The 26162-nt window shown below is 43.7% G+C and overlaps 1 long non-coding RNA gene across 7 annotated transcripts in view; it reads left to right on the plus strand.

Annotated features, from left to right (window-relative positions):
* The first annotated feature begins 16076 nt into the window (after nucleotides 1-16076).
* Nucleotides 16077-26162, plus strand: part of LOC119534607 — a 75752-nt gene continuing 65666 nt past the window's right edge. For all 7 annotated transcript variants that reach the window (XR_005217070.1, XR_005217072.1, XR_005217069.1 and 4 more), the window contains exon 1: nucleotides 16077-16137. This is a non-coding gene — a long non-coding RNA (uncharacterized LOC119534607). The remainder of the gene's footprint in view (nucleotides 16138-26162) is intronic.

Raw genomic sequence — 26162 nt, forward strand, 5'->3', positions numbered from 1 at the left:
TTAACTTGCATTTTATTTATTTATTTATTTTTACTGAGCTTTAGCTAAAAGAGCAAGCTAATTTATATGAAAACAGATCATTTAGCACAGTAAAATTAACTAAGGCTATTACATCAAAAGAGAGTTTATTTTTTCCTTTTGTTTTTGTTCATGGCCCTTGAGCTAAATTTTCCATTGGGGCTCAACTAACTTCCTTGTTTGTTTTTTCCTCCCCGCTTTTGAACTCGAGCGTTGACGTTTGAAAATGACTGTCATTTCTTCTCAGTGGAAGAGGATTCTGGCTTATGCATGAATACTCTTGTTTCTGCTTTGTAGCATGGCCAGGTTTATAGCTAACCTGTTAAGATCACCCTCTGCACAGAATTTAAATGATGATTCTCCTGGGACTCACCTCTCACCCACCTTCTTATTCCCAAGAACAATGCAATGTCACTTATGGGAACTAAACAAAAGTTACTTGCTGGTGATGCCAATGATTGTAATGATTTCTCTAGTGACATGCTGCTTAACTGTGGTCAAAAAGTATACACATGGTTAGGGTGCTCGTGCTAGTCTTGTAAATGAAGAAAACCCTCTCATCTGAGCTGGCTCCACCTTTCTTGGGGGTAAATGTGAATTTATAACACAACTTCCCTTGTTCCCCTCTCTTCTTCCTTTCTCTCCTGCTTTTCCCTCTACTTCACTTCTTTCTCCACCAGCACTTTCCCCTTGGGGAGATGATATGGTTATACTAAGTTTTCTGTATTGCCCAAGTGGCAATCAAGGTAATTTTAAAGACTACAGATATCTAAGGAGCCATCTAGTCCTACTTCTCATCCCAGGGGGAAATGCAGTCACCCCTGATGAAGTCATCTAGATGATGATACCCAAAACTAGCTTCAATTCCATCTTACCTGGGAGGCTTGTTGAAAATTTCCTTGGCCCATTTTCTGAATCTTGAGGCTGTGCCTAGGCCTCAACTTGGGAGAATAGCCCTGAGGTTTACCCTTATTTGTTCATAACTGTGCATAGTACAGGCTTCAGGGTTTAAAGTATGGCCCTCTAGGATGGGGGATATGCTCACAGGTAACAAAATCCTCTAGAAGTCCCATCCACAGGCAAGAAAGAGGCAAGAATGGCACAATGAGAGAAGTACTGAGTCAGATGAGGCCTTATGGGAACTTTCACTTAACAGCTACATATACATTTCCCCATACTTCTTTTGCATAGAATCAGCTTATTTCTAGGGACATGTAATTGACTATTCTTTTCTCATAACCTTTTTTGTGGAACTAAATTAGTCCTTGTCCTGATGGCATAATTCTTGGATAAATGTTTAAAAAAGAAATCTTTCATCTTCCAACTTCACTGTAAAATACAGCAAGCTTTGCAGCCAGCCCAGGCAAAATTGTTTTCTTCAGCAACAGCTAAGTTAAAGCGAAAATGTAATTATTGTGACTTCCAGATCCTTCTATTCCTACTGCAATCTGCTTTTCTTACTGGCTTCCTTTCATATTTTTGCTACTGCTGGTGTTTTCATTGATTCCTCTTGGCTACCTAAGGTCTTTGTAGAAGGAATAGATATGGGCAATTAGAGGTTGAGGGGTAGGGAATCAGAAGAATATAAGAATTTGACTTTACTGGTTCATTTTTATGCCATCGCTAAGCCACATGAAATTTGCATTAAGTACTTTGAAAAAGCATATTTATTCTACAATTTTTAAAATAATGTGAGCAAAAGTAAAGCCTTTAAATGTATTTGAGACACATTGGTTTGTAGTAATCTGATAATAATATTTTAAGTATAAATTTTAAATATTTTAAATATTCATAGCAGTGGCCTCCATATAAGTTTTAAAAGACTAAATGATTAAAATTGTACGTAATATCCAAGTGTGTTGTGCTTGTCTGTTTTCCTGGCTGGAATATTTAGTAATCAAAGCCAGGATCCAGTTGTGTTCAGATTCATTCCAATCAAAGATTTAAAGTTACATCTACACAAAAATTAGACTGTTGTTACGTTATTGATGGCTAAATCCCACCCCCCTTCCTGCTCCAAAAGGCCATCGTCACATCATTAGCATAAAGGTATTAACACTAAACCTCTGCAAAGTATTGGAGTTATGTCTAGAGGTGTCTGCTCAGATATTTGTGGGCTCCTGTAAATGCACCTATGGGAGAGAATACGGGGGTTTGGGTTAGTGCAAAGGCTGTAATATCAGGAGAAGTTTTAGTAAATCTAACTATTTGGGGGGGCAGAGTGGGCCTTTGAATGGAATCTCCATCTACAAGATCTGTGTTTTAGTTGGTGGTGTGGTGTTAAACGTTGAACAAGCTCTCCAGGAGGGTGAGGGTTGGGGGTCCTGAATTTGTAGCATTTGCCCATATCCATGTGTAAATATTCCCACTGCAACCAATCTTAAACTACCAATGTGACATCACTGAACACTGAGGTGGGATGAGATGTGCACAATCTGCTCTCAGGATCTTGCCCTAGCATGCTACTGTTTGCTGAGCAACCTTGATTAAGCCATATACCCCCTTTGATGTTTGAGTTTCTCACCTTGAAAATGAAGATAATTGAATTTGTGCTTTCCTTGATTGTATTTCTCATAAGGATCAGGTGAGGTAATCTGTGTGAAATTACTTCCTAATTTCTTCTTAAATTCTCAAGGAAGGGTTGTAGGATTAAGTGTGTATACCTGACTGTAAAAGTTCTGTTATGGATAGTGGGAGCTACCAATAGGTCTGTCCAGGTGGATCTTAAGCATAGTCTGGTCACCAGCTATTTTGTCTTTGAAACTGATTTTGTCAGCATATGTAACAGATACGTTTTTTTTCAAAATCAGACTCATATTGGCCAAATTCATAGACTGATCTATAACCCCAAATGTGAATACATGAATATACACTGACAACTATAACTGTCATTCAGACCTGCATTCTCAAACTGCCATGACTTTATTGGCAGATACTCAAGAGAAGTTGCATCATAATCAGAAGGATGAAGGGTGGTTGGTGAGCCCTGAACCAGGGCAAGGGGTGTTGGTAGCATATTTCAGTTGTCAAATCATTCCAGGCTGTGAGGTCTCTGTGCATGCATTTCCAATAGAGATGCATTTTCCATAGAAATTGGAGTCCCTGGGTTGGATCTCTTTCCCCTCGACTGTGTTGGGATGAACCCTGCCAACTCATGCCTCTCTGATAGTGTTTCCTTAGCACTATCATTTAACCAGTCCCCTTCTGATTTTCTTAGAGGACCAGTTCCATTTGTTAAGTACTGGTATATTCTGAAAGTCATTTACTCCATTAGGGAAACTTTACAAATTTCTGCTCTACTCCAATGTGTTGATTTTTCTCATTGGAGCAGAGAATAACCTTATTTCCTGTTATATCAAAGAATCCCCTCATGGTGACTGAAAAACTATTACTGTGAAGCAAACCACCCAAACATATTGACTTTATAACACAATGACTTGTTCTCACTCACGTGGGTGAGGCTAGGCAGCTCTGTTTCAAGCTGCAAGTCCAGCTGGCTTTGTCTCCTCACTGTAGGCTAGGCTCAAGTCTGCCTCATGTGTGTGCATTCTGGGGCCCAGGCTGAAGAAATGCAGCTCCTGGGGGAAGCCCTTCTTGTGGCAACAGCAGAGGCACACAAGGACAAGCTCAACCACCCAAGCACTTTTCAATTCTGTGCCAGTCTCATACCTGTTAAAGCTAGGTCACATGGGCTAAACCCAGAGTCAAGTATGCTCCACCCACCAAGAGTCTAAAGCATGTCACATGGCTAAACGTCAGTGGGACAGGGAATTATGTTCCTTTCATGGCAGTAAGGAGATTATTGTTCAAAAATAATCATCTGATCTACCACAGTGTCCTATACATACCATCTGCTATTTGAAAAATTTTAGGTGCAATTGTAAAGATTATAACATTCCTGAAAGTTAAGGTTTAACAGAACAAAACAAAACCACAGGCTGTTGAACTCATATAAGAATTCAAATGCTAGAATTGAACTGATCCAGGTATGTGACAAACTATTTAATATCTGTGAGTTGAGGTCTCTGGGTTTTTTGTTTTGAATGTGTGCTTGACACAACAATGGAGCCTCATCTGTAAGCCTAAAATATGTCTTGTTCATAGCAGCTTTTCAATAAATATTGACTTGTTAACTATACCATCCTTGTTATGTAAAGTAACTTCATAGCATCTGGAACAGTTTCTGGGCCATAGGGCTCATTAGCTATTAATGATACAAACCAAATGTTTTTTCTAATTTTAGACATCGTATCATTGCTCCATCCATTTCAAATTATACAGAGCAATTGTTCTCAGCTCTACTGTCTGCAGACAACTTCGGTCTTGCAAAATATCTTGTGGATCACCTACTCTGTCTGCTTCTATTCACTACGGCAAGAACAATTCAACCAGAATTAATGGGCAACCAGGCCCCACTCTCATTGGGAGCATCTGTTCTTTATTTTTTTTTTTTCCTTTTTTTTTTTCTTTTTTTTTTTTATCTTCATTTTATTGAGATATATTCACATACCACGCAGTCATACAAAACAAATCGTACATTCTATTGTTCACAGTACCATTACATAGTTGTACATTCATCACCTAAATCAATCCCTGACACCTTCATTAGCACACACACAAAAATAACAAGAATAATAATTAAAATGAAAACAATTAAAGTAAAAAAGAACACTGGGTACCTTTGTCTGTTTGTTTCCTTCCCCTATTTTTCTACTCATCCATCCATAAACTAGACAAAGGGGAGTGTGGTCCTTATGGCTTTCCTAATCCCATTGTCACCCCTCATAAGCTACATTTTTATACAACTGTCTTCGAGATTCACAGGTTCTGGGTTGTAGTTTGATAGTTTCAGGTATCCACCACCAGCTACCCCAATTCATTAGTACCTAAAAAGGGTTGTCTAAATTGTGCGTAAGAGTGCCCACCAGAGTGACCTCTCGGCTCCTTTTGGAATCTCTCTGCCACTGAAGCTTATTTCATTTCCTTTCACATCCCCCTTTTGGTCAAGAAGATGTTCTCCGTCCCACGATGCCAGGTCTACAACATCTGTTCTTTATTAAATGACATAAGTAATTTATTAATTCTTGCCAGAAACAAAAGTAAAGACATATTAAAAGCATTATCAACACAAAAGACCAGTGGTGGAGCACCTGGAGGACTCAGACAACCCTCAGGGTCTCATTAATCTGGGACACGAGATGTCAGGTTTCTTCTGTTTTCTTACTAAGGAAGACAGAGTCGGAGTCTGCCGGAGCTGCAGAATCCACTCTTTTTCAGTTATTTGTGTGGTTGGGCTATAATAATCACGGATGGATTAGAAGTTGATGGGATGACCACATAAACCCCACAGCAGATCACAGCAGAGCTCCTAGAATGTGAAAGCTAGCAAGGGCATGAGAGGTGACTGGGACCAACTCAACAATTTACAGGCATAGACCAAAGGCCAGAAAGGTGAAGTGATTACATTAAAGTCACCCAGCAAAGCCAAGTCAAAATCCAAAGCCTCTAATGCCTGGACATTTTTGCATATACAACATCACATGAAAAACGGATCCTTTTCCTTGGACAGCCAGCTCAAACTGACTGAAAGATCAGAGATTCGTATGTACCCTTTCAGAGGGTCTGAGGATTTTGCCAAGTTTGTACCTTTCTTACTGCTTGTATTTGGGAATGATATTAATGTATCTCTTCTGTAATGATGATGGTAAAATAGTAATGGATAAGTATCTTTTCAATCTTCGCTCTGTATCAGTTATTTTAAGCACTCCACATGAATTTTCTCATTTAACCCTCAACAACCAAATTAAGTAGATACTTTAAATATCCTGCTTTACAGATAAAGAAGCTGGTGCTCTGAGTGACTAAATAATTTGCCATATTGCATTTTGGTATTTGTAGCTTCTATACCAGCTAATTTATTTGTCAGTTTTTGCCATATTTTGCCTTCCTTAGTGGAGGCAAAATATTTTCATATAAATGGATTAATGTTATGGATTAATTTATTTGTTCCCCAAAACATACCCAAAACTCTTGCCCTTGCTTTTTTGTTGTTGTTGTATTTTGCATTTTCACATTCTTAGTTTATCTTCAAACTTGGATATGATTAAAATCTATGCAGGTTCATATATAGTTCTTCTTTATGGTTGGATAATGATCCTTGCAACAATTTTCTTCCTGACGACTTGCTTTCCCTACTGCCCCTCCCCAAGCACATCACTTTAAAACTAGGTGCAGTTGAAGTACATTGGCTTTATATATGGAGATAACTGCTAGAAACTGGATACAATGCACCAGACTGTTTTCAGGCACCCATGCCTAGCTGAAACATAGGATGCAATGAACTTTAAGCTCTGTGTTTTAAACATTTGGATGGGTTGCTTTTCTATGAGCGGTCTCTAAATTCCTATTTATCTTAAATCAGTGTCAGTATAGCATCCAGCTGGATTCAAAGGAAGAGACTCAGTGACCCATTTCATTTCTCTGCTGAGTGCCCATTGCCTGTTGAGACCAACACTACTGCCATTCTGACCAATCAGAGCAAAATTCCATTTCCTTGAAGACATTTCACTTTTCTGTGCCATCAGTTCAACACTTGGTCTTTTTAATTTTACACCTTCTAGGAGTGTAGAGGTATCCTACTATAGCATTGATTTACCTTTTCCTAATGAATAATGATGCTGAAAATCTTTTCATGTGCTTATTTGCCAACATCTCTGATGAAGTGTCTGTTCAAGTCTTTTGCCCATTTTTCTTTGGGATGCTTATTTTCTTATTAAGTTTTGACAGTTCTTTATATATTTTAGATACAAGTTCTTTGCTGAATATTTGATTTGTAAATGGTTTCTCCCAGTCTGTAAGTTGTTTTTTTTTTCTTTTCACAGTCTTTTTCCAGTACAATTTATCTTTTTTTTTTTTCTTTCATGGATTATGCTATTGGTGTCATGTCTAAGAACTCTGCATAACTACAGGTCCCAAAATTTTTCTTACATGTTTTCTTCCAAAAGCTTTATAACTTTCTGTTTTACACTTGGATCTATAATCCATTTTGAGTTAATTTTTTAATAAAGTGTGCAGTATGTATCAAGTTTCATTATTTTGTATATGGACATAAGCAAATAGACTTGTAGGCCTATTTCGGTTATCTCTCATTTTGGACACATTTGGGTAGTTTCTCATTTTCAATGTATTGATCCATTTCATCTCAGATTTGAATTTATGTGCACAAAAGTGTTCAGTCTTCCTTATTACTCTTTTAGTGTCCACTGGATCTGTAGTGGCATCCTCTCTTTCATTCCTGATATTGATAATTTCTGTCTGCGGGGACTGAGCTTGTGCCTCGACTTACCAGGCCTGGGCCAGGGGACCTGATCACCCCCTGGGGAGGGTAGTAGGTACGGGCGTGAGTGCCCTCTGCAGCCCCCCCGAGCCTGAGGAGCGAGGTCAAGGCAGCTCCCTTTTCCTCACCCAAAATGCCACTGGCAGGGGAGGCTTGCCGGAGGAAACCGCCTTTCTCCCAACTGCCCTTTCCCCACTTCCTTATCTTACCCACTCGCTCCCTGGTGCCAAGGCCACTCCTGCCACCGCCAGCGCGCATGCACCGTGGCCCAAACAACCCCCGCCCGCTGCAACGGCTCCTGAATCCTCTCAGAACCAATCCTAGCCCCTCTCCCTTCAATATTGCCATTTTAGGCTACTTCACCTCCTTTCCAGCCCTGCCCCTCTTACCAACCTATATAACCTGTAATCACCCCTGAATAAATCTCTTTGGCGCATACCCCTACTGGATGAAGAGTGTTTTTGTCCTTATCGCCGCCCTCCTTGCACGCCTCTCGCCGAGGACTCTGGCCAACGTCCTCCGCCTCGCCCTCGCCTCCGGGAAAGAGCCCCCGCCGCCGGTAACCTTTAAGCAGCCCCGGGAGCTGAGGGCTCGGCTACCGGCCGCCACTCCCCCTAGAAGCAGTAACCCCGACCGCAACTGGTGCCCCGTGTGAGGAACGTCTCCACACGACAGTTTGGCAGGTCACTCGCTCGCCCGGACGCCTCTCCAGCTTCCCGTTTCCTCGCCTGCAAGGTAGGGCCGCCTCTCCCTCGCCGCTTCCGGAGCCGTGTGAGGTTCTTTGCTCCGAAGCCGCTCCTCCCTTCCCCCACGCTCTCTTCATCCAGTAGGAACTCCTCCCTTCCCCCACGCTCTCTTCGTCCTCTTGTATGCGCACTTCTATGACCCCCGTTCCTCCTAACACTCTCCCTCTTCCCCTCCATTACTTTGCTGTAGTTCTTTGTATCTTTATTTCCTCATTTGGTGCCGTGTGCCTCTTTGCAACTGCCCCCCCTGACTGCTCTCGTTGCCAAAGGGCATTGCTTTCCGCTCTCGCCGTCTCCTTCGGCCTTGCAGCCACAGTTTATCTCATTCTCTCTGCTCAGTAAACTACTCCTCCGTCTCCTCCCTGCCAGCCGGCCGGCCCGGCTCGGGAGCAACTCCCCCTCCTCTCCCCTCAGCTATGGGTAATCGTATATCTACATGTCAGGCACCTCAAGTTCGTGCTCTAGCTGGTCTCCTAGACACGCATCGCTGTAAAGTGTCTGTCCGGCAGCTGCAGATATACTGGGATCTCCTGCTGCCCTTTAACCCATGGCTCACCACTTGCCATCTTTGGGACCCTGTTACTTATGATCGCCTTATTGATCGAGTCACTAATGCCATGGAACATGAGAGCAAGCGTTTCCCTCCCGGCTTGCTCCCCACCTTGATAACCATCCGCTCCTGCCTTCAAGGCTCCCTCCCCCCTGATAGAGGCCCCGTTAAATCCAAAGAGGCCCTATCAACCCAGCCAACAGACTCAGATAGCGATACTAATTCAAATCATGACTCGGACACGGAGTCCTTAGTCGAGCAGATTAACAACGCGCTCGAGGTGACTCCCAAAAAGCAAAATAACACTGCGCCACGCCAAGATGGCGAACTTCCTCCTTCTTCTTCCATCGAGGGGAGGAAATGCTCCGGTGATGACATCAGCCCTAAGCTGGACCGGAAACCGCATACGCTTTACCCCGCCCTTCCACAGGGCGGAGCTAGTCCACCATCTTATGCCTTGGGCCCCACCCTTTCACAGGGCGGGGCTGATCCACCATCTTGTGTCTTAGCCACGCCTACCGCGCCGCCATTTTGCGACGCTTGGGGCCTCCCACTCCCGCCTCTCCCTCCGGCGAGCTCCCCTTCGGAGCCGCTACCGGCAGCTGCCGCCGCTCCTCCCACCCTGCCGACTAACAACCCCTGGCTGCCTTCTGCACCTCAAGGCAACCCTTGGGGCAACGCTCCCCCTACCCCCACTCCCGCGCCAAGTCCTCTGCAAGCGTGTCCTCCTTTCTCTCGTGCTTTTCGCTGTTTTCCTCTTAACCTTGCCCCCACCCCACAGAGGCCGCATGACTGGTATCCCATTGACTTAGATACTATCAAGCAGCTTCGCAAGGCCGTCAAGGAGGACGGGTTAGGTAGCCCATATGCTTCCCAAATACTACAGGATCTCGCCATGAACTATTGTATCCCCCAAGACTGGGCCTCGCTTGCCCGTTCAATTTTTAACCCCGGTCAGTTTGTTGACTGGCGTGCTCACTTCCAGGCAGAAGCAGCTAAGCAAAGTGAGCAAGATGCAGCCATTGGAGTCTATCATCCCCCCGAAGCCTATTTGGGCACTGGAGCGTTTCTAAATGCGTCTGCTTATATTAATGCCCCTGCTGCCTTCTGGACTGTCCTCAGAGGCATCGCCTTACGCGCGTTTGCCAACTGCTCTGCCCGTCGACCTGACAACTTTACCAAGCTCCTCCAGGAGCCAAACGAACCTTTCGCCACCTTTGTTTCCAGGGTTGAAGAAGCCTGTGCTAGAAAAGTTACTAACCCTCAAGCCCAGCTAGCTCTCACCCGTGAACTCATTCTAGAAGGGGCTAACCCCCCCTGTAAGCAAGCCATTCTCCCCTTGCGGGAAAAAACACTTAATGACTGGGTTCTCGCCTGCAGCGCCTTTGACCCAGCTGCTGCGTCCCTAGCCCAAGCTGTCTCTGGTGCTGTCACTGCTGCCTTAGCCGCCACCACCGGTTGCTTTAAGTGCGGGCAGAGCGGTCATTTTGCCCGAGAGTGCCCCAATGCGGAGGTCAAACGCCCGCCTCACATGCAGCGCAATGGGCGCCCCCCTTCCACTCCATGTCCGCGTTGCCAACGTGGTTATCACTGGGCGCGCGATTGCAAAAACAGCCACAGAGACCTTAACGAGAAAGATTTAAAAAAATTCTGCTATCCCTGGTGCCCTGGCGGTAGTCAACACCAAAACACTGGGCAAGCTTTAAACTCCAAGCGGGGCAAGCCTCAGCCCCGCCCCTAAGAGGCAGCATGCCGGCCGGTTCCAATAAAACTAATCAATGCTCCGACAATAAAATGCTTCTCTGGACAGTCCCCATCACTCCAGAAAAACCTACTCGTAAGTTAAGAATAGAAGGGCAATGGTACACAGGCACGCTCGATTCAGGGGCAGAAATCTCTTGCATGCCCGCTCAGTATGCCACCATGTGCATGGTTCTTGATGGTCCCTCGGTAGTGGGAGCCACCGGTACCTCTACTTCTCTTCAAGCCATGAGACCCATTAAGTGGGAAGATGAAGAGGGCCACTCAGGCACCTTCCGCCCGTTATTTCTGCACACCATAGACCAAATTTTATGGGGCCGTGATATCCTTGCCGCTTTTGGGGCAGTGCTTACCGCGCAGCCCCCCCAATAATGTGCGCCACTGCTCGTTTAACACCTCCAACGCCCGTTCCTCTGCAGTGGGATACTGAGGAACCTATATGGGTGGAGCAGTGGCCCCTTCCCACGCATAAATTGGTAGTACTCCAAGCCCTCGTACAAGAACAATTGGACGCTGGCCACATAGAGCCTTCTACTAGTCCTTATAATTCGCCAGTGTTTGTTATTCATAAAAAGGCCACAGGGAAATTTAGGCTCCTCAATGATCTGCGGGAAATCAATAAGCATATTCTTCCCATGGGTTCCCCGCAGCCTGGCCTCCCCCATCCGGTGGCTATCCCGGCCCATTATCATGTAGCCACTATTGACATCAAAGACTGTTTCTTTTCCATTCCGCTACATGAACAAGACCGCCCGCGCTTTGCCTTTACAGTTCCTGTCCCCAATCACGCGGGCGCGGCTAGCAGGTATCAATGGAAAGTCCTCCCTCAAGGGATGCGTAACAGTCCGGCCATCTGCCAAATGTATGTTAATCACGCAGTGGCCCCCCTGCGAAAGCGGGCCATGCTCATCCATTACATGGATGACATCCTGGTGGCCTCTGAGGACGCCGAGGCACTTCCTCTACTCCTTAAAGACCTCACCACTAATTTAGCTGACCTCGGCCTTACGATTCAACCCGATAAAGTTCAAATTGTGCCACCATTAGCCTTCTTAGGATTTAGTATTGATAAAACCATTGCTCCGTCCGCTCCTCAGCTGGACATACCGGACCGGGTCACTATCTCTGAGCTTCAACAGCTCTGCGGTCAGATCAATTGGCTCCGCTCTGCGTTGCCGATCACCACAGCACAGCTACAACCACTCTTTACGCTGTTGAGTGTCCCTGAAACCCCGCCGCTAGCAATCTCCCGGCGCATTAAGCTTACCCAAGAGGCAAAGGAAGCCATTGCCGCAATTAACAAGGCACTCGCTGCCTGCTGTCTCAACAGATTCAACACCAAGGAAGGCAATCTTATAGCACTCATCCTCCCTACGCCCGGCACACCTATGGGCTGCCTGTGGCAGGAAGGCCCTCTACTTTGGGCGCATCCCGCTAAAAGTCGACTTAGGAAGATTTGCCCTACAGTGCGGCTCTGGATCAGCCTGGCTTCAGATCTAGTTACCTTGGCCGTTCATGTATTCGGAGAGCCGCCAGAAAAAATTGTTTGGCCCCTAGACACAGGCCAAACCCGCCTGCTTATACGTGACAACCCGGACATGCAAATCCTTTTAGAAGGATTTCAGGGGGAATTCAGCTGTCATTATCCCAGCCATCGGCTGTTACAGGGACTCGCCAAGCTTCCCTTCCGCAGCCCCTTCCATCCTTTCCCCTCCTCTGCACCCATCCCGGGTGCCAACACCGTTTTTACTGACGCCTCCAAAACCCGTTTCGCCTTCCTCTCTTATTCACAGGACCATCCAGAACCCCGCCTATTTAGTTATGTCAACCTTCATTCAGTCCAAGTGGGGGAAATTCTGGCAGTGTCATACGCACTGAACGCCCACTGTAACCACCCAGTAAACATTTTCACAGACAGCCTCTACACGTATCAGGTCTGCCGAGTCCTCGCGTTTTCCACCTTTTTCCCCGGAAACTCGGCCATTGATAAAGCACTTTCTAACCTCAGAAGCATCCTGGAACATCGACAGGATCCTTGGTTCATTAGCCACATTCGTAGTCACTCAGGCCTTCCGGGGCCCCTGGCTAATGGCAATAGTATAGTAGACCAAGCAGTCTCAACTCAACATACCCAAGCTATGCTAACCCACACGGCAGCCCCTCCGGGGGATACTGTTAACCAGGCCAAGTTATTGCATTCCAGGTTTCACTTTTCGGCTACGTCGTTACATCATTTATTTGGCCTCCCCTTAGATACCTGTAAACATCTTGTCCGCAATTGTGCAACTTGTGCGCCCTTTGCGCCACTAGGCCCCTTACAACCTCAAGGAGTCAACCCACGAGGCTTAAAACCTAATTCTAGATGGCAAATGGATGTAACTCATGTTCCGTCCTTTGGGCGCCTCAAGTATGTGCATGTAATGATTGACACCTTTTCAGCTATGTGCTATGCAGTCCCCCTCGCCGGGGAAACGGCCAAACACTGTATCAAGGCCCTGAGACAAGGAATTCTCTTCATGGGAGTCCCCTGGGACCTAAAAACAGACAATGGGCCTGCCTATCGCAGTGCCTCTTTTGCGGCTTTTCTTCAGTTATATAACATCACCCATCATTTCGGCATCCCCTATAATCCACAGGGACAAGCCATTGTAGAAGCAATCCATCGCCGCTTAAAAATACAAATTGAAAAAGAAAGGGCAATGCTCCCCCAGGCGACTCCAGGGGACCTTGTTATAGCAGCCCTTATTCACCTTAATCTACTCACATTCAATAAGGAAGGGCTTTCGCCCCTACATAAACATTGGGGGCCCTCGTATAGGCCCACCCAGGCCCCGATGGTTTACTGGAAGGACCCGGAGAATAATACCTGGAAAGGTCCCTCCCCACTTCTCGCCCAGGGGCGCGGGTTTGCTTGTGTTTTTCCAGATGATGCAGCACAACCAATATGGATCCCAGGAAGGGCAATCCGGCCCGCCACCAGCAACCACGCGTCCAACGAGACGGGAACGCCGTCGTCTCCGCAGCATGGTGCACCAGATGACAACAGTATACCTGGGCCTGGACCCCAGTCCGAGCAGAGCGCAGCAGCGGCGAGAAATTAGAAAAATTATACGCCTCTATAAACAAGCAAAAACCAATGTCATACACCCTCTCAACCCTCACCCAAGCATAACCTCCCTTCTAATGGTCATGTTAGCTCTTGCCTCTTCTACCCAGGGCGATCCCCACCAGCCTTGGAAGTGGACTCTTGCGCGTTGGAAAGACTCCACAGTAATTTTTTCCAACACCACAGCGGGATCTCCCTCCTTCGTCTTTTATGCCATTGATCTGTTTATCCCTCCTAATCCAAAACCTCCTGGTTATCCAGGCAGCCTAAAAATTCAAGATTATTATGTTCAGGATTATTATATGTGTCCAGCTTCAAATCCTGGAAAATCATATTGTAAATCCCCAAAGGATTATTACTGCCCGTACTGGGGGTGTGAAACTTTAGCCACTGGCTGGAAACCTTCTGTCCCTGACAAATTTCTAAACCTCGAGGCTTTAAACCAACCAAAGAAAGATACTGTTATAAAAAAGCCCTTTAACATTGGTCCCAATAAAGTCATTAACCCCCTTTTTCCACAGCTCTCCAGCCGCACCTTAGTTCCAACTAAACGTACTTCAACTACATCTCAGACTCCACCACCCCAGCTTCCTCTGCCCCCTTCTCGTTATTCCTCTCCCCTCCTCAGCCTCATCCAAGCCGCCTTTGCCTCAGTGAACTCCTCCAACCCCAATTTTACCTCCTCCTGCTGGCTCTGCCTCTCCACCTCTTCCTCACTGTACGAGCCCGTTGCCTCCAACCTCTCCTTTTCAGAAAGCACAGAAGACAGCCCCTCGGAGTGCAGTTGGAATACCTCTGCCGTCCCCCTGACCTTTCATTCAGTCTCCTATACGGGAAAGTGCGTCCGCCCTCGCTCCAGTAACTCTCCCGACCTCACTGCCTGTGCCAGCTACTCATCTCCCAGTAGCTCTGCAAAATTTCTCATTCCTCATAACTCCTCCCAATGGCTCTGCTCCTCTACAGGACTTACCCCCTGTCTCAGCACAAATATCATCAGCGAATATAAAGAAACTTGCCTCCTAATTGTCCTTATCCCTAGGGTCTTATACCACAGCGAAGAAGACTTCTTCCTCCGTCTGGAAAGAACTGCAGCTCCTGCCCTTCTGCAAAAGCGAGAGCCCATCACCGTCCTTACAATTGCCTCCCTCCTAGGTCTTGCCGGCGCTGGCACCGGAATCGCTGCGTTAGCCAGTCAAGGCTCCGCCCTAACTCACCTCAGGGCGGCTGTTGACGAGGACATTCGCCACCTACAAAACGCTATTTACCATCTAAAAAATTCTGTCAATTCCCTCTCTGAGGTAGTGCTCCAAAACCGCCGAGGTCTTGACCTTCTCCTCCTCAAAGAAGGAGGCCTCTGCGCCGCCCTAGGAGAAGAGTGCTGTGTTTATGCCAATTCCACAGGTCTAGTCGAGGACAGCCTGAAAAGGGTCCGAGAGGGACTGGAAAAGCGAAAAAGAGATCGTGAAGCCACCAATTATTGGTCCAGTTTTTTCACTCCCATCCTCCCATACATCCTTCCTTTTCTTGGCCCCCTATTAATAATTATTCTAGCTCTCATCTTAGGACCCTGCCTCATCCGCAAAATTGTCCAGCTTGTAAGAAAACAAACAGATGCCATTTTTTCCTCGTTCGTGCAAATCCAGTATCAGCGACTCGCCACCTCTGACGCCCCCCACTCCAAGATGACAACCAACCCTTCGCAACCTCGACGCCACCGGTCAACCCGCCGACCGCGAGGCCCTTCTCAATCACCTGAACATCGCTCTCGCCTCGAGTTCCAGCTTCTTTAAACCCATGAACTTTAAACCCCTGAACTTTAAACCCATGAACTTTAAACCCCTGAACTTTAAACCCCTCACCTTCTCCCAGCCTGCTGCAGCGGAGCCATTGTCAAGCGCCCGGGCACCACACCAACACTGAGCTCCAGCCTCGCTGAGCCACCGTCAACCCCTTTTTCCCTTCCCTGACCTCCCCCTTCCCTCACCCTTAGCGGACCTCTCCGGTAAAGCCTCTTCCTCTAATTAGAAAAGAAAGGGGAATTGCGGGGACTGAGCTTGTGCCTCGACTTACCAGGCCTGGGCCAGGGGACCTGATCACCCCCTGGGGAGGGTAGTAGGTACGGGCGTGAGTGCCCTCTGCAGCCCCCCCGAGCCTGAGGAGCGAGGTCAAGGCAGCTCCCTTTTCCTCACCCAAAATGCCACTGGCAGGGGAGGCTTGCCGGAGGAAACCGCCTTTCTCCCAACTGCCCTTTCCCCACTTCCTTATCTTACCCACTCGCTCCCTGGTGCCAAGGCCACTCCTGCCACCGCCAGCGCGCATGCACCGTGGCCCAAACAACCCCCGCCCGCTGCAACGGCTCCTGAATCCTCTCAGAACCAATCCTAGCCCCTCTCCCTTCAATATTGCCATTTTAGGCTACTTCACCTCCTTTCCAGCCCTGCCCCTCTTACCAACCTATATAACCTGTAATCACCCCTGAATAAATCTCTTTGGCGCATACCCCTACTGGATGAAGAGTGTTTTTGTCCTTATCGCCGCCCTCCTTGCACGCCTCTCGCCGAGGACTCTGGCCAACGTCCTCCGCCTCGCCCTCGCCTCCGGGAAAGAGCCCCCGCCGCCGGTAACCTTTAAGCAGCCCCGGGAGCTGAGGGCTCGGCTACCGGCCGCCACTCCCCCTAGAAGCAGTAACCCCGACCGCATCTGTCTTTTTTTTTTCCCTTTGTCATTCTTGCTAAATGTTAATTAGTTCTGTTGAGCTTTTCAGAGAACCAGCTTTTGCCTTCATTAATGTTCTCTATTGTTTTTCTGTTTTCTATTTCATTGATTTCTGCTTTTTATTATTTTCTTCATTCTGCTTGCTTTGGATATATTTTGCTCTTCTTTTTCTAGTTTCTTAAGGTGTAAGCTTAGATAATTTATATGAGAACTTTCTTCTTTTCAAATATAAGCATTTACTGCTCTAATGTTTCCCCTAGGTCCTGCTTTAGTTGCATGCCACATATTTTGATATATTGTAATTTTATTTTTGTTCAGTTAAAAATATTTTCTAATTACCTTTGAAGCTTCTGTCTATTAACAGGAGAAAAGTGCTAAAGTCTCCAGCAGTACTTGTGGCTTTGTCTATATCTCTTTTCAATTGTCAGGTTTCCACTTGTTTTGAAGCTCTGTTCTTAACTGCATCACATTTAAGATTTTATATCTACTTGGTGAATTGTTCTTCCTTATCATTATGTAATGTTCCTTTTTATCCTTGGTAATTTTCTTTGCTCTGAGGTCTATTAGAGCAAATGTCTGCTGTAATATAGCCACTCCTACTACTTTTTTTATTAGTGTCTGGTGTAGTGCATAGATTATTTTTATGCATTTGTTTGTTTTTAACCTACCTAGGCCTATTTGGAATGAATTTCTTGTAGACATTTTATTTTTAATCCATTCTTTTAATCTGTTTTTAATTAATATGTTTAGGCCATTTGCAATTAATGAAATTATTGATATACTTGGACTTAGTTCTACTATTTAACTTGTTTTCTGTTTACTCTTTCTGTTTTCTTGTTTCTGTCTTTCATGTTTCCTGCCTTCTTTTGGGTTGTTTCAGCATTTTTTTAGGATTTCAGTTTAACTTATCTGTTGTGTTTTTTAGTATATACCTTCATATAGTTTGTGGTTTTTAGTGGTTACTCTAGAAATTAATATATACCTATGTAACTTTCACAGTTTACTTATATCAGTATTTACCACTTCAAGTGGAATGTAGAAAGCTTACAACCATAATGATCAATTTACCCTCCCTCCTTGTATTTGTTATGTATTGCGTTTATGTACACTGAAAAATCCTATCAGGCAATGTAATTTTTGCTTTGACTGTCAAACATGCTTTAAATAACTCAAGAGAAGAATAATCTGTTGTAATTTAACCTGATATTTACCATTTTTATTGCTTCCCCATTACTGAAATTCCAAGTTACTTTCTCATATCATTAATTTCCCTTCTGTCTGAAGATCTTCTTTTAGCAATTCTTTAAAAGCAGATCTGACAGCAATGAATTCTTTCAGTTTTTCTTCCTCAGAGAATGACATTACTTCACCTTCATTCCTGGAGGAGTTTTCCTGAATATAGAATTTTGGTTGGCAGTCTTTTCTTGCAACACTTGAAAATCCCCCAGGATTACTGATGAGAAATTCATAGTTATTCAAATCACTATTCCGTTATAGGTAATGTGTAAATTTTCTCTGGATGTTTGCAAGACATTTCTTTGTCATTAGTTTTCAGCAGTTTGATTATGACAAAACTTTACATAGAATTTCACTGAGTTTATCCTTTTGGGGGTGTCACACGGCTTCTTTAATCAGTAAATGTCACCAAAAATGGGAAATTTTCAGCACTGTTTCTTCAAATATATATATATAATCTTTGTATTCGTTATCCTTTCCTTTTCAATGATACAAATTCTAGGCTTTTTGTTACTGACCTATAGGTCCCTGTTGCTCTGTTCATTACAAAAAAATCTTTTGTCTCTGTTGTTCAAATTGGATAATTTCTATTGATCTTTCTTCAAGTTTAGTGATTCTTTCCTCTTGTATCCCTTTCTGCAGTTGGACCCATCCAGTGAGTTTTTAAATTTTTTCCAGCTCTACATTTTTTCTGTTTATTCTTTATATTTCTTTTCTTTGCTGAGCCATTTTAGTTTTCCATTGGTTTTTAAAAGTGTTTGCAGCAGCATTTTAATAAAAGATGCTTTAAAGTCCTTGATTGGCAATTCCAGTATCTGTGCCATCACAGCAGTAGCATCTGTTGATTTTCATTTCCCAAGCAAGTTGAAAGTTCCCTGGTTCTTTGCATGACGAGAAACTTTGAATTGTATCTTGGTCATTTTGAATATTATGAAACTCTGGTTATTGTTTATATCCTATGGAAAATGTTGTAGGTCCAGGCTGCAAGTTCCCACATGCCTTCTGTGGGCTGTGGTTCCAATGTCGATTCAATTGTCGAGGCCAATTCTGTCTTGTGTGTGTGCCATCCGGTAGCCAATTGGGGACCTGGGCTGTATTCTGGCTATCAGCTCAGTTCTCAAAGTTTTTGGTGTGCTGACTCAGATCAGATCCACGCACATACAGCTCAGGGAGTGAGCCCAGGAGGTCGTTAAACGACTTGGGGTGTCACTTTAGTGAGTTCCTGCTCTCTGCAATCTTCCCACTACTGCTTTTGTTTCCCCCAGGCTCCTCTTTTTTGGTCCTCCAACCAGAAAAATAGGGCTTTAGTTACCCTGCTCTGCTGTGCAGTTCTGCCATTGACTGAGCCCACATCCAAGACCAAGTGGTGGGAGGATAGAGAGAGAATGAAAGCAATGCCAGTTGACCCCACCCTCTTGAACCACAACACACTGCATGGCTAGAAAGCTGCCTGTCTGTCAGATCTCTGGCTTCTGCAGAACTTGCATTGCTACGTGCTGCAGCCGCCACCACAGGATTGCCTGGGGGCTGAGGCATCGAACAATGAAAAGAGAGAGATTAAAACAAACAAACAAACAAACAAGGGTAGATTTTTGTACTTCTCCATTCTTCTCCACAAGAGTGGATTTCAGCATGCTCCTTGTGTTAGGATTTTCCTTTCCTCTTCTTGAGTCAGAACTAGACAGTTTCTCCTGGAACTCTCTCTGTCCGCAACCTGGTAAGCATTTCCGGTATGTTAAGTTCCAGCCTGGGTATACTGGAGGATATAAAAATTCTGGTGCTATCACTGCTTTTTTTGGTATTTTCAATTCTGGTCTTCTTCCCAGTTTGCCTGCTAATATTGAATTTTCAGAGTCCTCAAATAGCAGCTTTATGTTTTAAGTCTAGGGAGAGGCAGGGTGGAGTTTGCTTGCTCCTTCTTACCTTGGTCCCCCAATTCTCTTTTAATGCATTTACCAGTCATACATGCATACTAAAGTGCTTTGCATTGTCCTTCTTTTGAGAAATGGCTTTAAATGATGTATCATATACCAAGCCTTATTCTAGAGACCATAGAGATAAATAGATGAAAAATATATCTTGAAGCATCTTGCAATATTCAGCTCCCCTTCACTATTTGCTTCTGGGAATTCAGCTTTTCCCCACTGTAGGCGGTTTGCCTGGGATAGAAAATTAGATGCTCTGCCCTCCTCTAGCAAGATGGTGGCACATGAACATATTGAGCCAGTTGGACTCCTCTTGCTCTGAGTCTTGAGGCTAATGACACAGGAATGGAAAAGAGCTGGAGCCCTTCATTTCCCGTGGTAGTGCCTGGATGCCTAGAGCTGCCCAGGTTCTCATCATGGTTCTCTAATCTTCTATCTATTCTGGATCCTGCTTAATATACCCTCAACAAATCCTTTTTTTTCATTTTACTTTGTGAGAATTGGCTCCTGTTGTTTGCCACCAAAATCCTAATAAACACCCAGTCTAAGAGAGAAGACAAACACATACATAAATCACTGCAGTGGCATGTTTAATCAGTGCAAAAACAGGCAGATCCAAAAAGTTCTAAGAATATGCAGGCTGTGCTGATTTACCTGTGGAAGATTGTAAAAGATCTTGCAGAGAAGATATCATTTAACTGAAAATAGCATCAGTGTTTCAAGGAAGATTGTTGTATCCCTTGTATGTTCCTTCAATGGCTAGTTATAGTCCTCTCTGACACTCCATGCACTATTGTGTAGCAGCAAAAGAAAATGTTTGAAAAGTTGAAAGATGTTGGCATTGGGTGGGTCCTTAGTTGAAAACTGAGATTAAGTCTCCAGTGGTGGAAGCTCTGATCACTGCTAGCAAAAAGCAACTTCATGGCTTGGAAAAAAAATTAAAAAAACAAAAGACGTACAAAATACTCGTATGGCATCTTAGACATCAAACAGCTCTTACAAAACAGCATTTTGATGAGTTAAGTGTAAATGAATCAGAAACATACGGATTAAATTTCCCCTGAAATACACAGGGGCTTAAAAATTAAAGGAAAAAGTGCCTGGTAAAACATGTTTTGAATTTTGTCTAGTCCTAAAGGTTTAAAAAGCAGTTCAAGATGTTTTGTCAGGCCATTTGAAGCATCACTGGGTTCTCCCATCCCTTCAAGAGCGGGTCTAGATATTTTCTTCTTTCTGGCTGTCTGTCCTCTAGTTCTAAGGGGATGGGGAGAGGGTGGAGGCTTTAACACATGCTTACAGCAGTCTGCCTTTGTTTTCTACTGCGTATATGTGAGCATAAGCTCAGATATATGTCCCTTTTCACATTGCCACTTATTCTTTTGCACACAGTCTTTTTTAAAATCAAGGATAATAATTTGTTCCCTGGAGTTACTTAGCACAACTCAGTAAAAAAGAATCCCTCAGTGTCCACTAACTTTGTTAGTCTATCAAAACTTCTGTGAGGAAATGAAGTTTGCTGGTACTAAATAAATAACTATATTTCACTCAGAAGTTTACCAGTGAATGCTGGGAGGATATTGGAAATATTTAGCATAAACTGGATATTTAAAAAGTAATTTTAAGACAAATTAGAATACCCTCAAATACATAGTGTCGTATTGTATTTTATTTCTACTTTTTAAACTATTATGTAACTTTTCAAAAATACACAAAAATTGAAATGTCCATCACACAGCTTCAAAAATTATCACCATTTAGCCATAAAGAAAGATTTTTAGGTCTTGGGAATTGCAATGTGATTTTTATTGAGTCAATGAGTAATGAGTAAAGACTGGCAGCTGTCATGCTGTGGGGAAAGAATCAGGTGCTGAGATATAAAGAAATATAAGATAATACCCAAATCTTCAATGCCTACATTCTAGGTAAGGCAGATACAGAAAAGATAAATATGAATAAAATGAATGAATATGTTAAGTGTGTGGCAAAGACCTTAGGTGAAAAAAAAATCACCAAGGAAAGTGAATTTAATTACTGAGCACAGATTTACTGAACCCTAGACATTGAGGTGCAGCTACAAAACTAAAAGACTAAAATCCCTGCCCTTCAGAGACTTGGTATAGGGGATAGGCAGAGAGGTATCTTGTGTTTCAAAGGTTTAGAAGTACCCCACACTCATCCCACTGGTACTGAGTTACGCACTTTGGTGAACTGTTTTTACTCTTGCATGGAATTTCGTGGTTATTTTACCACCATGAAATGTTCCCTAATGCCCAGAAAGAATTATTGGGAGCGCTTGCATTTGGTGAGAGAAGGTCATCTTAAGATTTCATTTCCTTCAGAGGAGTGTGAGTCTACCTATTAGGTGGCCAGGAAGCTCCCTTTGAAAGAAGAAAGGCCAATTTTACTGTGACTCTCTCAAGAGCTTGCCTCACTGTTGTAGGCACAGATTAAGTGAGCCTAAACTCTATCCCCCTGGAAGAGAATGCTCTAGAAGGGGGTGAGGTTGGGGGCACAAGGCCCAGTTTGGTCTCTGTGGCATTAGGTAGCTAATGTGACTATTGGATATTATGCCCTCTACTTAATTGAGGTCTTTTGGCCAAAGTAATTAATAATCTGGATACTTGGAGAATGCATAGACGACTTTGATTAAAAACACTTCTCTGTGCAAAGGGGCACCTAAAGTACAGTATGTTTAATATTTCTACTGAAAAGGCAAGGATAACATTTGAGCAAGGGTATTGGTGAAATATGTCATGTAAACAATGAGAAATATCAGTGTGCTCCAGCTTGTTATATACAGACTAAAATGAGTGATCAAGGATGACAAGTTGTGGTCCGAGATTAGCAGTGTTATCTGGTTTCATCTACTCTGATAACATTCTAGCCAAATAAACAGATACAGTCAAATCCAATTAAGTATATTCAATATTTGGATTTGAATATTTGGATTAAAAAATTAATGTATAAAGAACCTATCAGCCTATGAGGCACTGTTGACATAAAAAATACCTTTTTGACAAACATGGCTGGCCTGCCAAAGCACTGTAGTAGACTTTAAAACATGAGCCTAAAGCTGTCCAATGTACAGTGAGTTAATCCTGAAAAAGCTTTCATTGCAACCCTTTGCTGGAAAACAAATTTTTATTTTTAAATCTCATCTAATGTGTGCCTGTCTGTATTCATTCCATCCTGTTTATAAGAAAGAGGGAATTTTTAATCTTATAAAACTGATCCCAGGGATCATATTATTGCTCTGTGTGTGTGTGTGTGTGTGTGTGTGTAGCTGCTGTGTATGAAAAGCAGTAATAGTTGCTCACTGTAGGTTAAAAACAAAATAATCAATTTCATTTGGATAATTTCAGCCTTAAGGTGGAGTGTGTGGACAGCAAGAATCACTTGAGATGAAGTTGAAAGGTATTTAAAATTAAAAAAAAGAAAAAGAAAAAGATTGAGTTGTATCTCAAAACTTATTCTGTGAATCCACAGTTCATATGTTGGTCTCTGACTTTATGACTGTAAAATGGAGTAATGCTATCGAAAAGGAAGTGCAATATTCAGCCTCTGCATATGTTGTAACCCTTGTTCTTTCTTAATACAGCCTTCTTCCAGTTGCACAAAAGGAATATTAAAATGTGCTTTAAAAATCTTATGTGCAACACACACATTAAATTATTGTTATTTTTATAGCTAAATACTGTGCTGCAGGGCTATTACTCCAAGATTCTGAGTCCCTGAATGGAGGAGGAAGTTGCATAAGTCACATTATAATTTAACAGGGGAAGAACTGGAGCACTTTCCTATGATCTCAGAATTGAGATTTGCTTCAGTGTTCCTTTTGCTGCTACTATCAATCAAGAAATCTCTTATTTCTAAGAAGGATCCAGAGCATTAGTGACAATAAAATCTAAGCTGATAGAAAGCAGTGTCTTCTGCTTCCCCTTGTCAGTGTTGTATTAGTAAAACTGGATTTTGAAATTCAGGATTCACCCCAGAGGTAGGAGCTGTTGACCCCAGCTGGGGAAGGGAGCACCCAGTCTCTGTGATTTAGTGGAGTTCTTGTGACGATTCTGTGAGCCACCAGGCTGGTTCCAGTTGCCATATTCACATATAGCTCCTTGGATAGACTTCGGCATCTAAAACGCGGAAAATCTGGCAGCCCCAGTAAATCTATTGCATGAATAATATTTGTCTCCACTCTCCACTCTACGGTCAGCAGGTATCAATTTCCTGATTTCCGCAGGACCTCAGTGATATTCCTTTCTCTCTCCCACAACAGAAGCCTTAACTAAACAAATCTAGACTGACACATGGTGTGAAGAACGTCCCTGAATGTGTGAGTCCTTCTGCAGCCATATCAGCCTCCTCTTGCCTTTCTAGCTCTCTGATTAGGTGTGTGCAGCAGAAACGATGGGTGTGAGCATAAAAGCAAGGTCAACAGCAAAATTTTCAGGATGAGTAGAATCATAGGAAAATGAAAATATTCTCCATTGCATTGTTCTAGTATTATGATTCGACTAAAACACAAACGAAAACAAAGCACACAAAAAATGATTATTGATTCACTGGTGAAGAATTTGAATAGAACTTTGGAGATGGATTATTTTTTTTAAAGAAATGGAACAGAGCCAAGAATAATTTGACAGGTTTAACCCTGCTGGTAATCAACCCCCTAGAGTCATTAAAAAAGACAGGAGTGGGAGGTGAAACATCTGGAGAAATGTGAGCAGATAACGAATCGGGTGGGTTTTATAAAAGCTAAATGCTATCTGTAGGAAGTTAAGTAATAAAAAATTTTGAGGCAAGAACCAGAGGTCATACTGGGGTGAAAAGGGGAAGCTGGTCCCTGGGCTAGTGTTCCAAGCAGATTGGGTATTGATAAAGTCCTAATTCCCACAACAGAACTCATGCAGTGGTCAAACCTGGGTCATCAAAAGGGCCTATCCAAAACAGGTCTTATTAGGCACTGGGTCAGCCTGCCATGCTGGGTTCCTCCCACCCAACCATGCCATCCTCAGCCCGGGCAGATTATGGCTATTGGAGAGGAGGTAGTGACATAGTGAAGAGAGCTCCAACTTAGAAGTCATAGAGGATTTGATTCAAAAGATGCTGTTGTCTCTTACTAATTATACCAAGGAAAGGTATTCCCTCTCTATGAGTCTTATTTTCCTCATTTGACAAATTTGAATAACAATGCCTGCTTTCCATATTTTGTGAGGATTATATAATAAGACTTCTGATACATTGTCTTGCATGTAGCAGATGGGGACTAACTGTTGGTTCTCATCTCCTTTTTTACTCCTTCACTTAGCAATCATTTAACAGATGATTACTATGTGGTGGGTTTTGTGCTAGATGCTAAGGTACAAAGATGCAAAAGACACAATCCTTGTCCTAATTGTTGTCAGAATTCTGAGAAAGACAGACATAAACTGGGTCCTATCATGTAATACTATAACTACCATGAGTGACAGAGATTAGCACAGGGTACTGTAGGGACAGAGGAGTTGAAGTCTGTAACTCAGCCTGGGGTTAAGGGGAGATCCAGAAGACTTCGTGGAAAAGGTGGAATCTGTTGTTGTTCCTACGGGATTAATGAGAGAGAGGAGCTGAGTCAAGAGGACCAGATAGATAGCATGAGCAAAGGTCAGGGGACGAGGAGTGACGTAGTTCACGTAGGGAATTTCCCATACTGTGATGTTGCTGGAACGAGAAATGTAAAGCAGAAAATGGGAAGAGAAGAAGGGATGAGGGTAGCAGGGGATCAGATCTTGCAGGGTGACTTCTGACTTAGAGAAATCAACTACCATGAATTAGTGTGTATGAGAGAATTAAAAGGCGTTACAGGATAGTTGGGCAGTAAGGACCTGAATTGTGTCTGATGGTCTTAACCTAAATGACTTCTGTAGTTATTACCAGCAGATCTTTCTAGTTTGTGATGCCATGCAACTAGGTGAGCTTGCAAGTAATTTTGCAAGAAAAGAGCTAGGATCCAGGGCGGCCCAAACCCAGGCATATTCCCCCAGTTATGTGTAAGCCAGTATTTCAGTTCAGAGCCTGTAACCCGTCTTGGTGAGCACAACCTATAATGATGACATAACTCACTGTGCTGGATCAAACAATGCTTTCTAGCTCTTCTCTCCTGTGAGTTGAACCAGTGTCATCCCTCTGCCTCTGTCATTGTTTCTTCCAAGTAGAACATTTTCAACCAGCCTCTAACAGTAGGTCTTTGCAGCCCACCCCGAAACTTCTCCGAAGCTGTTTTACAAGTCCGCAACCCCTGGGCCCATAAAATAACCGACCCACACAACTCAGTTTTGTTCCCCGCCATGTTCCCAAAGCGTTCTTTGGAGTCTGAGCCATAACCTTAAGGGACAACCTATAAGTCCCACCACAAGTCATGAAATTAATTCCTAATGGGACCATTTCTCTTCTTTTTTTCCATGTGAATAATACTCTGGTTTAAATAATAAAATAAGCAGAATCGCTTTGTAAGGTCATTTTCCTATCTAATCTCAGCCATCAGTCAAGGGGTCAGCAAACAAGTCCCGTTGGGCCCAGACAGGGAATTGAAATGCATTCATTGGGGCAGATACAAGAGAATAGGCAGTTGCAGAAACATTGGTTGATCAAGAAATGCACATTCCAGTAGAACATTCTGCATTCTTAACTAAAGTGTCCAAATTTGATCTTAAAAAAATACTACACTAGGTTTTGCTGTTCGGATTTGTGACTCCATGGTAGGACATAAATTATATAGACTTGATCAATC

The sequence above is a fragment of the Choloepus didactylus genome, chromosome 5 (genome assembly GCF_015220235.1).
Source record: "Choloepus didactylus isolate mChoDid1 chromosome 5, mChoDid1.pri, whole genome shotgun sequence".
Classification (NCBI taxonomy): domain Eukaryota; kingdom Metazoa; phylum Chordata; class Mammalia; order Pilosa; family Megalonychidae; genus Choloepus; species Choloepus didactylus.